This window comes from Euprymna scolopes, chromosome 25 (genome assembly GCF_053919585.1).
Source record: "Euprymna scolopes isolate OS-2025 chromosome 25, ASM5391958v1, whole genome shotgun sequence".
Classification (NCBI taxonomy): domain Eukaryota; kingdom Metazoa; phylum Mollusca; class Cephalopoda; order Sepiida; family Sepiolidae; genus Euprymna; species Euprymna scolopes.
In genome coordinates, this window is record NC_136506.1 from 24,877,779 (window position 1) to 24,892,644 (window position 14,866).

The 14,866-nt window shown below is 35.8% G+C and overlaps 1 protein-coding gene across 3 annotated transcripts in view; it reads right to left on the reverse strand.

The window, feature by feature from the left end:
• The window catches only part of LOC145247294 (uncharacterized), a 57,703-nt gene that overhangs the window by 11,600 nt on the left and 31,237 nt on the right, over positions 1 to 14,866 (reverse strand). The window contains exon 1 of one of the 3 annotated variants that reach the window (XM_080108914.1): positions 14,597 to 14,838. The exons of the other annotated variants lie outside the window; for them this stretch is intronic. The gene's annotated coding sequence lies outside the window, so the exon portion shown is untranslated. Of the gene's footprint in view, positions 1 to 14,596; positions 14,839 to 14,866 lie in introns of those variants that run through there. 3 annotated transcript variants of the gene reach the window in all.

Genomic DNA, 14,866 nt, shown 5'->3' on the forward strand with positions numbered 1-14,866 from the left:
GTATGTTTCGGAATCAAGTAACGCTAGTGATAATGAATATATCAATGAATGAGAAAGTGAGGATAATTCTGATGGTAAAAGTGGGTTGGTTCAGTAGCTCAAGTCTGATAGGGTTATGGTTTGGATTATGGGAGCTCATCATGTAATGTGCGGTGCTCACAATAGTACATTATACAATTTTACTAAGATATTATATGATCTGATCACCAAAATAAATTTTTAGTGAATTTTTGAATAGGAAAAACTTCATCTTATTTTAAAATTTAATTGCTTACAATTATTTTAAATATAATTGTATTTTTGCATACAATTGATTACAATTTGTCAGATTTTTTATTGAAATATTTTAGAAATATAAATATTTTAATTTCAAATTTTATCCTTGGATGTGACATTTTAAGAAGTTTCTTAATTTTTTTAACATTACCAAAAGTAATATTTTATCCTATAATTTAGCATATATAATAATTTATCCTATAATTTGGCATGTATAATAATTTATCCTATAATTTGGCATGTATAATAATTTATCCTATAATTTGGCATGTATAATAATTTATCCTATAATTTGGCATGTATAATATTTTATCCTATAATTTTGCATGTATAATAATTTATCCTATAATGTTGCATATATAATAATTTATCCTATAATTTTGCATGTATAATAATTTGTCCTATAATTTTGCATGTATAATAATTTATCCTATAATTTTGCATGTATAATATTTTATCCTATAATTTTGCATGTATAATAATTTATCCTATAATTTTGCATAATAATTTATCCTATAATTTTGCATATATAATATTTTATCCTATAATTTTGCATATATAATAATTTATCCTATAATTTGGCATGTATAATAATTTATCCTATAATTTTGCATGTATAATAATTTATTCTATAATTTTGCTAGTCTGTCTTTTCATGTTTATTCTATTATTTGTCATGCTTGCATTTTTCAATATAATCCATGATTTTTCCAGGCATGGCTGTTAAGCTAATTAATGATTAATTAATTAATTAATCTATAACCATTTTTGACGAGTTCATAGTTTTGGAAGGATTTTTAATTTTTTTTTTTCAACATGAAATTTCTAATTCATAATTGACCAAAATATGTTTGTTTACTCATTTATAAATTCTAAATAATTTATGTGATCAAAAAATAAAACACTCCAAAATTTCCTAGGGATAATAACTATACAGTATCATAATTAAATTTAACTTAAAAATTTCCTGGGGATAATAACTATACAGTATCATAATTAAATTTAACTTAAAAATCTTATTAAAAATAAATCAATAATCCTAAAAAGAAAAAAACAATTTGATAAAAGACTAAATTTGTACATGTACCACGTACACCACATGCTAATCTCCTCTCTCAAAAAACTTAGATTCTACTTTTTATAAGTGATTACTAGAGCTATGACAACAGTATACTCTTTTCCTTGTTTTGATTCTCAGGTATATATCTATTGAAATCTTATGTGTTTTTATGTAGAGTTATGCGATCCTCAGTTGATTAACTGTGTCGGGTATACACTCGAGAGCCAAAACAATGAAAAGAATATGCTGTTGTCATAGCCCTAGCGATTACATATAAAAAAAAACATCCTGAAAATTTGGTACTAAAAAAAAAATCTATTATTTTAGAATATATGGTGAGGATTAGTTTTGCCTATAAATTTAACAGAAAATTTCATGACCAGATGTTTCTGATTGGATAATATTTAAAATCATATATGACCAAACTTTTTTTTATGAGGGAGTCACCACTTATCAAGGCCCAAAGGCCACTTGAGCAGAAGGACTAATGAGTGTATGGTAGTCACTGAGAAAATAGCGTAATGATTGTTAGTGGGTGAAATTAGATAAAATTTTATTATTTAAGGGGCCATCTCAACAAGAACTTGTTTATATTAAACTTGAAGATGGCCATGTTGTACATGAGAAAGCATCTCCTGAATATAAGTGTTCTATAAGTCGTTGGTTTTAGGAAAGCTTTGTTCATGAAATTTGGCTCTATAATAATAAATACGAAATCTGTATAAATTAAAATATATTTAAGCGTATTTCATGACTGGGCAAAGCCGAGAGAAGTGCTAGTTTTTTCTTCTATTTTTAGTTTTCAATTATATTCTATCCTTTGTAATATAAATTGCATTTTTAATTATAAATTTAATAGTTAAAAAGTCGATTTAAAATATTTACGTGCGGTTTAGGAGCATCAGTTTGTTGGGTTGCTTCATCTTTCTTTTTGTTAATCAAGGAATGTTTAATTGAAGGGAAAATATGAGATACCTTCAATAAGTCTCCAGACTTTTTCGTATGGGCACTTTTATTGATAGTACACATACAAAACTCTAGTCCCCTTTGAAGTAATCTCCTCCGGCTGCAATGCACTTGTACCGTTCTAACAATTTCTGAAAGGCCCCTTGTGTGAGCGTCTCAATGACCCTCGTCACAGCCTCTTTCATCGCCTCAATTATTTCATAATGACAGCCTCTAAAGTTTTCCTCTAGCTTAAGGAATATCCAAAAGTCACAGGGAGCAAGGTTTGGACTATAGGGAGGGTGCGGAACTGTCTTGATGCCTATTTTGATCAAATATGGATGGAGTTGTGGATTGCACCCTAGGGATAAACATTGTGCAAATCTTCCGCATTTTCAGTTCCTCGCAAATATTTGTGTCTACAATTCCAACTGACATAAAACTGTGCACTTATCGTCTCTATAGATACACAACATGCTGTACCCATGATTTTTTTTTATTTGACTAATCAACTCTGGCATTCTAACTTCCTCACTCCTGCCACACCTCTCATCATCCCTCACAGACTCCCTGCCTTCCTTGAATCTCTTATGCCACTTAAAAATTAATGCTCGATTCATACAAGATGGTCCAAAAGCAGTCTGAAGCATTCCATACATTTCTGTGGCATTTTTTATCACATTTAAAACAGAATTTTATTGCATATTGTTTTTCTAAAGTGTCCTCACGTCCAGATTGCATTTTTGAAATTCAATAACTGCGACAATCAGGCCTTAGTAGCGTGTATTCTAATTTCTGCTCTAGCTGTTCACTTGAACTTGAAATCATAAAAATTGGTCAGTCATCTCATAATATGTATAGCAATAATATACTGAATTTTCAAGCGTCTACAACAATTTTGAATGCGTGTACAATAAAGTCTGGAAACTTATTGACGGTACCTCATATCTGTTTAATCCTAATTTGTCTGAATGTCTATCAATTGACCATAACCATGTGCATTGAAGAAATTTGCGTGTTTATATTTTAGCGTTAAACATTGATAAGAACAAATACTAAAATTTGTAGCGACAGATAATAAACATTTTATTATTTGTTTGGATTTAAAGGCATTTTTCTTTCTTCTAATTTTTTTAGGGATTTTTATCTTCAGCCCCAAAAATCAACAGGTCCTGGATATAACCTAAAACTATATCCGATGGTGAGGCCTTGCAGGCCTTGAGGAGTGTGGAGCCACCCTTTAATTGCCATTGCTCCCAGGTTCACTCTGACCTGGAGTGGTAGTACCTGTTAGGGTCCCAACTATGGGTTAAATAGAATCCAACTTAAAAAACAAATATACTCTATTAAAAATCATTCCTCAAAATAACTAGATTCGGCATTAAATAACCTGAAAAATGTTGATATGCCGTAAAACAAAAACAACCAACCAATCAAAAATCAACAGAAATTAGCACATTCCTGTAATGATCTGGTCCCTATTGATTGCAGTAGGATGTTAGTTCTGTGCAGTTCTAGGAGGTCCACCCTCCCAGTTTTTGCCTTCTCTCTTTAAAAGGAAGTTAGTTTATTGCTCATCGCTCGACTCGCCCTTACCAGGGAATGCTGATGGGTTTACTCGTGCACTTTTTGCAGATCAGAGTGCCCTTCCTTGGGGGTGCTAACTTTTCAATCCTCCTTTTGACCTAATGTCACAGTTCCGGGAGATAGAGAGAACTAAGTACCCTTAAGTTTAACTCATCATTTTACATTTTTCCTTTTTAAATACAATATATGATTGTCATTTCAAAAGAAAAGCCTCCTATTTGGTTTTAACTCAAAAAGATTGAAGAGCTACAAAGACAGTAGTGGTACCATTAAAACAGGTGACCTTTTGTGCTCCATAATTTATTTTTCTACATTCTGCAAGGAATTCAATGAGGTATCTTTGCTTTTGATGCACATCCATAACAGGGGTTAAGTTTTTTAGAGTCTTATACCATCAGTATCATGTGTCTAAGACCCACCCAACCGCTGACATAACATAAATCTGATTATTTGTTTATTCACCAAAATCAGAAAATGCTTATTTTTCTAATCATAATAATCGATCCAGCGACCCGCCATCGCTCGAATCAATTTATAATTATAATAATGTTTTGACCCTTGGCCCTGCCTGCCATAGTTAATACAGATACTACGCTATGATCACAGACAAAGGGTCACAACATTACATATATAGAACATTGTCTAAGCCAAAAAATTGATTTATTCACTTTATACCATACTAGCATGGTGCCCGGCGCTGCCCAGTGGTGACATTTAATTTATACGGTTTCTGAATTTTTGAGATGAGGATTGGTTATTCGTATTATTTGGATTCATCGGACTACTGTTCTCATCTTGAGTGTCATTTTCAAAACGTTTCAGCTGATGTAACCTTCGATCTTATTCAAGTGTATCTTGTTGATCTCGGAAATGATTGTCGAACTTGGGAATTTGGATCGAATTTCAAGCGGAACCCTTTATTTACTTTACGGGGGTGACATGCCCTTGTTCCGTCAGCCATGACTGGATATCCTCAGAGTGGGCGACCGAAAAATATAATTGCGAATTACTTAGGACCTCTATCGTGGCTGACAGAACAAGAGCACGTCATCCCCGTGAAGTAAATAAAGGGTTCCGCTCGAAATTCCGTCCAAATTCCCCGAGTTTAACAGAAACATTCCCGAGTTCGACAAGATACACCTGAAGAAGGTCGGAGGTTACATTGACTGACACGTCGTAAAAATCACGCTCAAGATGAGAACAGTAGTCCGACGAATCTAAATAATATGAATCATTTATGCGGCTTTGTATTTATCATTATGGAGTCAAATTGTTTTTTTATTATTATACTGTAGCCAATATATAGTAGTGAGTTCAAAAATTTTTTTAAAAAATCAAAAATATAACTTCAGTGCCATCAACTATAATCAAACCCAAAACATTTAACACTCCAGCCGTAGTCATTACCATTTGAGCTTTCATAAAACGGATAAGAAATAATTAAAGATGAACCGACCTTAATGTATAAATGTATATTTGCACTTGCACACAAGAGCACTTTTAGTCAACTTATGCTTGCCAAGTTCCAATTTTTTTTTCAATTTTGACCTCTTAGCAGCTATTTTTACCGGCTTTTATATTTATAAAACAATGGTCCACAAAAATGAAATCATCTGACCTGCCTTGTACTACTTGCATCTCAGAGGAGATGTACTTTGAAAAAAAATGGAGACAGACACACAGATATAGCGAGTTTTATATATATACAGATTTCTGTTAGTGTTCTGGGTCGAAAGAAAGAGGCTAATTATTGTGTGGGGGTTAATCCCTCCTAAATCCATGCTCCGATTAATAAGCAAAGAGAAAATGGTAGACGGAATGAAATATAAAAACCATTAAATTCAAATGAAACAAATCTTTAATTTCTGAAACCATGCATCAGTAATCAAACGTAAGTATAGACAAAGTAGACCATTGTGTTTACCAGTTAGAGAAATATGAAGGAAAATCCGCTTTACTTTATGCAACAGTTGTTCCAAAAGAAAAACCTCCTATTTTTCAACACACAAAACCAAAACATTGAAGAGCTATAAAGATGGGAGTGGGACCATTAAAACGAGCAACCTTCTGCGCTCCAGAATTTATTTTTCTACATAATCAATACCATTCCTAATGCATTTTTACCAGCCTCTTTTGATGCCTCTGTTGTAAAAGCCTGGAGCGTGCTTTGTCACTCAAATCTTTGCGCCACTTTGAAATCAACGAACCCATCTTCTAGCTGTGCTGACATCAACTGCATCGGCTTCGATGAATGTTGATCGGTTAAATTTTTTCTGTATGGATGAATCTAATGCCGCATCTCTGCTTCTGACAAACGTCAATGAGAAGGGTTGCTTTCTTAGAGTCTCACACTATCAGTATCTGCAACAGAGAGAGGAAACTTTCAGGTTATGAATGCAAAAGTTCAGTCATCATAACAATGCAATTTTCAATCCCATTCGGGCAGAATAAAAAATAGAAGGTATTATTTTTGGAATGTCCCTCATATATAAGACTAGCCTGGGTGCCTGGCATTGCTCGGGTGTTTGAAGGTGTGCGTTGAGAAAAAAAAAAAGTGGTAGTAGGTCAGCAGGTTCGAACCTGTACCACGAAGGAGGAAAAGAACATGAAAAAGAACGTGACATCTTTGCCGTTGCGTCCATCGCCAAACCAGAAGTGATGAAGGTTTAAATTAAGGCTAGTCAATCAAAAAGAGGACATGACTTTCAAAAATATCGTCGAAAAAAAAGACCCCTCCCTGTATAAAAGTGCCCAGCTGAGGGTGAAGGAATTAATGTCTTTAGTGAATTTTTCGATATTTGTTGTCCAAAGGCTCGAGCTTTAAAACGATACCGATCTCGTGAAAAACCCATCACCTCTGTTGAAACTCTTAGACAGATATACAAACATACATCCATACATTTAAGCAGACAGGTGAGATTTATACAGGGTGTCCCAAAAGAAGCTGACGCATTTTAAATTTGATTACCTTCCTCAATATTTAAGTTATGCTTACCAATTTTCATACGTAGGTAGATGAGCTATCATAGCCTAGTTATTCTAATTTTATTTACACAACTTAATCTAGGGTATGTTTTTCACAAGGTCTAATTTTAGTTCTGAAAAATGATGTCACTCAAGTGTCCACCATTTTAATATTCACACTCTTGTGCTCTCTGCAGGGCATTGTCCAGCACATCACTTAATGTTTCAGAGCTTATGGACCTAATTTCCTTCTCTATATTGTTTTTAAGGGCATTTATTGTGGTTTGTTTGCGTATAGCCGCTCTTTGAGGTAACCTCAAAGGAAGAAATCTGCACATGTGAGATCTGGCGAGCGGGGTGGCCAATTTATCTCACAGCCACAAGAAATTTGCCAAATATGTCCTGAAGCAGATTTAATGTTTCTCATGCCATATGCGCCGTTGCACCATCCATCTGGAACCACATTGATCAAGAGATCCCAATTTGACTTGATCTCCTTCTTACTGATCCTCGGCCACACTCTCTGCTAATCTCTGACTATTCTCATCACTTCTTACCGTACGGGGTCTACCAGATTTAGGGAGGTCACATACAGATCCTTGCTCATGAAATCGAGCCACCATAGCTTTTACTGCACTAGGAGTAGGGGAATTTCTTGTGTTGAAGTTTCGTTAAAATTCTTTCTGAGTTTCTGATATTGACTCATTCAACCTAAAATACAACTCTACGATAAATATCCGCTCTTCGGTCGTGTAACGACTCATGATGACCTTGAAAGGGTTACTCTAGATGATCTGAAAAAATAAAAGAAAAAGAGAAATTAAGAAAGTTATGAATTTTTTTTTAACCATCAGCTTCTTTTGGGACACCGTGTATAATAGATTATATATAGAGATATATAGTTAGTTGTATACTAATACTAGAAGCTGCCTGATGTTGCCCAATCGTAAGATACACTTAAATATGGTATTTTAATTCATGCAGATTACCTATTTATTATTATAGAGACAATTCTCTATCGCTTATTATATAGAACCTAATACATAGTAGTGAGATCAAATAAAACAATATATATATATATATATATATATATATATATATATATATATCTCCACTGCTAGCAATCCTAATGACCTTCGCTCAAACACCAACTACTATATAAACCTACCATCAATTCCCCGCACAGCCTAACACGAACTTTCCTGACAATGCCTAGATTCCCACATGAAAAGTAAAACTGCAGACACTTTAAAAATGCTTGGACTAGACATCCATACCTTCGATGTATATACAAAAAAGATAATACGAAAAAGTGAAAAAATAAAAAAAGTTATTACTAAACAGAAGCTTTTTTGTTTTTAACAATGTCTATATATATATATTAGATTCAGATAGCTAGATTAGCCACTCTGATGAGTTGTAGACAATGAAACACGTGTCAGTGGATAATTTTATTTTTAAAACAATATATATATATATATATATATATATATGCATAAAAATAAAATAAAAATACCAGCAATGGTTGACGTTATGTCATTTTGAAAAAAGAAAAACCAAATGAATTTATGAAATGATCAACGTTTCATTCCCATTTAATATCCTGAAGATGTCCTCTGCAATAGGGGCAAAACGTTGATCATTTCATAAATTCATTCGGTTTTTCTTTTTTAAAACATTATATATATATATATATATATATATATATATATATATATACCTTGGGTGCTATCAGCGAGAATCAAAACCAAAACATACAACTCTTAACCCTCATTCCTTAGCCTCTGAGCCACGCCCATACGCACATATAAATTCACCTGTCATCACTTTTTTAAGGAACTAAATCGACCGATCATCAAAGACAAGATTCAAGCAAGGGTGCACACTCCACAGAGCTTTATAATTATATAGGTACTTAGTTTTATGTACAGGCAATGTATCACTGGTGCTATATTTATCCTGAGACAAATGCAACCAAAGTACCTTAAGTAGAGAAACCTGTATTTTGTTTCTGTGAATCTAAAGAAAGCATTTAACAGAGTGCCAAGTTGTCTTGTGGATTTTGCATAAATTAGAAGCAAATGACGAAGATTGTTCAAGAAATTTAAAGCAATGCTTAAAATTGTGCCACAATTAACAGCACATTTAGTGACGGATTTAATATTAAAATACAAGTACATCAGGATGGTGTTGCTTTTCGTGCGTGTCGTAGAAACATTGTCCAGGGAGTTTTCATATGAGATGTCCTTAAGTGATGCTATACACTGATGATTTAGCACTTTTTTTAAATGGAAATGAAGCCATTTGATGTAAGGAGCTAACAAGAATGAAAGCGGATTATTGCAAAAACAGAAGATGCCTATTGACTTTAGTCTGGAAAAACACCAAGGCTGTAGATAGGAGGAAAACAGTCAGCAGGAAGAGAGTTCCACAATCTTGGAAAGAAGCTACTGGAATAGGAAGTTGTATTATAAAGAGGTATTAAAACAATGAATTGATGGAGACCACTAGACCAATGAGTCAACGAGCTGAAACAAAAGAAGCAGAGAATAAAGGAGACAATTCTAAGGAGAAGACGTGCCATATTAGTGTTTGTAGAAATAACTGAGACTAGCAGCATTATGTCTGTGAGAGAGAGAGGTTGCAGTGAAGAAGAAAGTGTTGGGCTAATCAAATTACAGATATGTTTCTGAAATTAATCAAGAACTTTCAAATGGGACATAGATTCGCCAGCACAAACATGACAACAGTACTCTCTACATAGTCTAATAATAGATTTGTAGAGAGAGAGAATATGTTTAGAGAGATAGAGAGAACTGATTTTATGAGAAGCAGAACGAGCAACGGATTTAATATATTGACTCCAAGAAAGATTTGATGAGAAAGAAAGACCAAGTTTTAGGGTTGTTTTCTCATCAAGAATCAAATCAGAACCAGAAGCCTTAGATTGCTCAAGATCAGTAAGAATTCTAGCAACCATCTGAGGAGTGATATTTACAGAATCAAGAGTCTGATCAGTTTCTGAAGGGTAATCTGGAAGAACAGCACCAGAATCATCGATAGAAGAATTGTCAGCAAAAAAAAATGAGCAAAAGGTTAGCTCTGTTGGAACACAGAAGACAAATGCTCAAAAGATGTCTAGAGTGGACAATGTTAGAAAGCTTTACAAAAAGAGACTAGAGTTTAGCGATGGCTGATTCAGACGAGTCACAATTTGCTATTAATTGGTGCACTGGATTGGAGATGAGGTTGGTAAGAAAGTCCAATTCGCTAGTTGGTGGACAGCTGATTGACCTTAGGAAGTTGTTGAACGTATACACCCAATGTGTCCAATGGTCTGCGGAATCAGACGCTGAAGGGTTACCATCAAAACACTGTGACTTCAGAAATTGATCCATTTAGGATTAGAGTCATGGCTAAGTAAGATGTCTGAGCAAAGAGAAATGCAGTGAGCATTTATTGCTGGATTGCCGAGCATATGCAAGAGCTTTTATGAGTGCCATCTCAAATGGAGGACCGTGATTTGTCATACGTGCTGGCACAAGTTGTGCTGTCTTGAAGAACTGAGTTGGTGTTACAGAACATGCTGCAATAGCTATATGGGCATCACAATGATGAATAAGTTGTAATGATTCGGAACATGGAAGGCGAATGGAAACCAGTTAATAAGGCTTAATTCATCTTGAATCACAGGAATCGCACTCTGAAATAGAAGAATGGGGAATTGCTACGATTTTACACAAAGTAACAATGTTAATTTGACATTCACCCAGAGTGGAAAGAGTTCAGAGAGGGTTATGAAATGATATACAAAGATTCCAGTTCAAGCATGTATTTCAATTAACAATATTAATATGACACTTCTACGGAAGATAAAAGGACTTTGAGACCATTAAAAAGAGGAGGAATATCAGACTTACTACTATTAATAATACTACTATAGATTCTTGAAAAATCACGAGTGCCGGCCTTTTGAGATGAAATAGTCATAAATTCTTTGGGAGTCGCTAGACTTAGCTTCAAAAATTGCTTTCTTACAGGTATTGCTAGCTCTCCTGTAGGATTGTCTTCTAGAAACCTCAGAACCATCCCAACGATATTGGTTGAAGGAATAATTACAAGGGTAATTTACAGAAGCACAAACAGATGAAAATCAGGGAAGAGAATTCGATTTGGTTTGAAACTGATGACAAGGAATGACAGTGTCAATTCCAACAAGAAGAAGTCAGTAACTTCCTTAACGATGCCTCCGTTCAGTCTCGAAAGACAAAGGATACCCCTTTGTGGTGGCTGCTGCGCGTCTAATTGTGAGGCAAGGGTTGCGCAATCCTCCACCACACCTCTCCTGAGTCGGCAGTGTTTGAGTCTAGTGGCAAGGAAAAGTTCAGGACGACTGGAAACAATACCGAGATAAACAGAGATCGCATACAGCACCTGGCAGTCTCAAATGGTTACCCATTCAGTACTGACGAGGTTCAATGTTGCTTAACTTCGGTGATCAAGCGGGAACCGGTGTGTCAGTGTGATTATGCCATACAAAACAGCGAACAAACTTTACTTAGCAACAGCATTTGGAGACATACCAAAAGTAAGACCCATGAAACGTCATATAGGAAGCGGCAAATCTCATCCCAATCAATCCTTCTGTTGGTTGGTTGGTTTTTTTTTGTTTTACGGCATATCAACCCTTTTCGGGTTATTTAATGCCGAATCCAAAGATTTTGAAGAAAAAAATTTTTTTTTTATAGAGTATATTTGTTGTTTTCTGGTCGGTTTCTATTTAACCCATAGTTGGGACCCTAACAGGTACTACCACTCCGGGTCAGAGTGGACCTGGGAGCAATGGTAATTAAAGGGTGGCTCCACACTCCCCAAAGCCCACAAGCTAGGCCTCACCACTGGATATAGTTTAAGGTCATATCCAGGACCCCCATTGAGGGACTTTTACCCTCTGCAGGGGGGCAGTCGGCGTATTCTAATGCCCCACCGACAGGGCCTGGACCAGTGGAAGGTGACTGGTGTATCAGTGGACAAGAGGTAACAGTGTGGGTAGACGCAAGTTTCTTAGCCACTGATGTGCTTGTGGAGAACAATGATTCTGTGACAGAATACGCAATACGGCTCTAATTGGTACAGAAAGGGAAACACATCAACTTGGCTGAGCTTGATGCTGCTCTGTGAGGTGTAAACCTTGAATCGTAATGGAAGGCAAAAACAATTCATTTACAGACTGGGTAGCTGAGATATATATATAGATATGGTCAATTTGCAGTTTATTTCTAACCTAATACTTGCCTTTAAAATGACGACTTTTACAGGTTTTGAAGTCTGCTGAAAACGAATATCACATTTAATACTAACACTGACAAATAGTTTTCCTGATAATAAGATAGTTTTTTACAAACTCATACGATGTTGTCATGATTTTCTTAAACTTTGGATGAAAAAATAACAATGCGCATGCAAAACTTTCCTTCAACTTTAATAAATCAAAATAGCATCTAATGAAATTCATTAAATAAGACGTTGGAGAAACCAACTGTCTCGATATCAGGAAAACCTACAAAAGTCGTCAATTTAAAAGTAAGTGTCGAGTTGGAAATAAACTGCAAATTGACAATATATGATACGATTGCTTCCCCGGAGAAAGTTACTTGGTTGGGGAAAGTCTTGTGAAAGCAACCAGCTCCCCGGGTGTTAGACACGATATTCAACGATATCTAATGATAGGCACGTGTTGAAAACATCAACAAAAATGGGTTGATATGTCGTCGGCTATAACTGTCTGGCATGGGTCGCTTCTTGTGTGGTGATTGTGTCGTTACAGGCAACTTTCCGTTGTCGCATTAATGGGAGGAACTGCAGGCTGAAATCGAACACTTGTACAAAAATAGCGAACAAATGCATTTTTATAAAAAATATATAATCTATTTAACAGTTAACAAGTAGGAAGCATATTTAGTCGACCCATTGCGTGCACACCAAACTACTATATCCTCCACATATGGGGTGCAAGCTTCAACTGTTTAAAAACAATGAAATTATATTTAATTCCCTCTATCTTCATTGAAAGAGAGAGAAGGGAAGTGAAAGAGAGAAATAGAAATAGAGAAAAAGAGAGAGAGAGAAAGAGAGAAGGACATAAAAAAAGAGAAAAGATATATTCATACAGGTTAAACATTGTTTTGTTTTCGAATGCCTCGATGACGAGTTCTCCAACTTAGACCTTTCAAATTCTAAGACCTTATATTGTTTTGCCTTGGTTCAATATTATAAACAAACTGTCATTCTTCCTACTTTTGATTGCAAAAATTTTGTTCTAGAATTATTTAGAGTCATTTGTTTGTCTTGTGGGAAGCGACACCACTAATATCATTCTTCCCAAATGAATACAGCCCGCTTCGTCCGAATCAAGCCAGCTCGACTGGGGAGTAGGAGGAGGCTCCCAAAGTGTGACTGACGCTACCAGTCATGTCGACAGAATCCACCACCCGAAGGATTCCCAGCAGTAGTTCAACCAGCCCTTATCAGGGCTAATGTTTTTCTACTAATGCGATTCACTACTGCTTGCTTCCTGAAACCCACCAGCAGCGAACCACTTCCAGTCTCCAGTGCTTCCTGCTCACTCCTGCAACCTTCCAGCCCTTGGTGCCTCCAGCTCACTCCAACGACTTCCTGCACCTTGCTCCTTCAGCCTGCAACCTCACCTGCACTTTACTCCTCCGGTCTGCAACCTCGTCTGCACCTTGCTCCTCCAGCCTACAACCTCACCTACACCTCGCTCCTCCAGCCTGCAACCTTGCCTGCACTTTGCTCCTACAGCCTGCAACCTCGCTTGCACGTTGCTCCTCCAGCCTACAACCTCGCCTGCACCTCGCTCCTCCAGCCTGCAACCTTGGCTGCACTTTGCTCCTCCGGCCTGAAACCTCGCATGCACGTTACTCCTCCTGCCTACAACCTCGCATGCGCCTTGCTCCTTCAGTTTGCAACCTCGCCTGACCTGGTTTCCTACCGACCATACGTTCCTTAACATTGACCCCGCATTCTCAGTCCGACCATTCCGGATTACCCTGACGTCCAGACGATCATTCCAGACCCAGAGAGCAACCTTAAAACCACGCTACATCTAGAGTACCTGTTCCAGATCTCCAGATCTTAGCCTCCCATGACGAGCGACCTTCCAGACAACCAGCGTCCAGATCATACGATTTTTCACTTCCTTTCCAAATAAAAGGTGAACCCTCGTCTTTAACCAAACAACGTGTGTCTGTGATTCTTCTTTGCCATTTTGCTGTTTACTTTTGCCCGTGTCTACCTTGTTAGTTGTTGGGTTGATTGTCCCCGGACAGCCAGCCCCGCAACATATATATATATATGTGGCTGTGTGTAATATGACTTAAAATAAACGTTGACTTGAAACAGCAGTAAACTACCATAATACCATGTTCTTTATTTGGAACTTTATTTGGAAATGTTTTGAATGGTCAATAGGTAATTCTCTTAAGTTTGGCAGAATTCTGACTATACGATTACCAAAAGCAATACTACACTAGAAAGAATCGAATGCGTCAACAATGAAAAGTTCAGAGATAAGAGATTCTGCTGAAAATTTAGGATGAAGATCAAATACGACACCAAAATTCCATATACGTAAATAATAATAATAATAATAATAATAATAATAATAATAATAATAATAATAATAATAATAACAATAACAATAATGATAATAATAATAATAATAATAATAATAATAGAACTTACTTGAAACCATAAAAAAACAAAGTCAATGGAGTTTTGCCAATGAGTCCGCTTTGTCACATGGTCGGCTGATAATTTTCGACGGAAAGCTAAACAAAAGTGTGTCAAATTTCGAACGACATTTTTGTTTTTGTTTAGAACCGAAAATAAAATCATGAGAATATATATAAACAAAAAAATATATATTGGTGTGAAAATATTTATAGAGATCAAATACACCAACTAGCATGGCATGAAAAAAATAATAAAAATAAAGACCTCAAACTTCCGTTT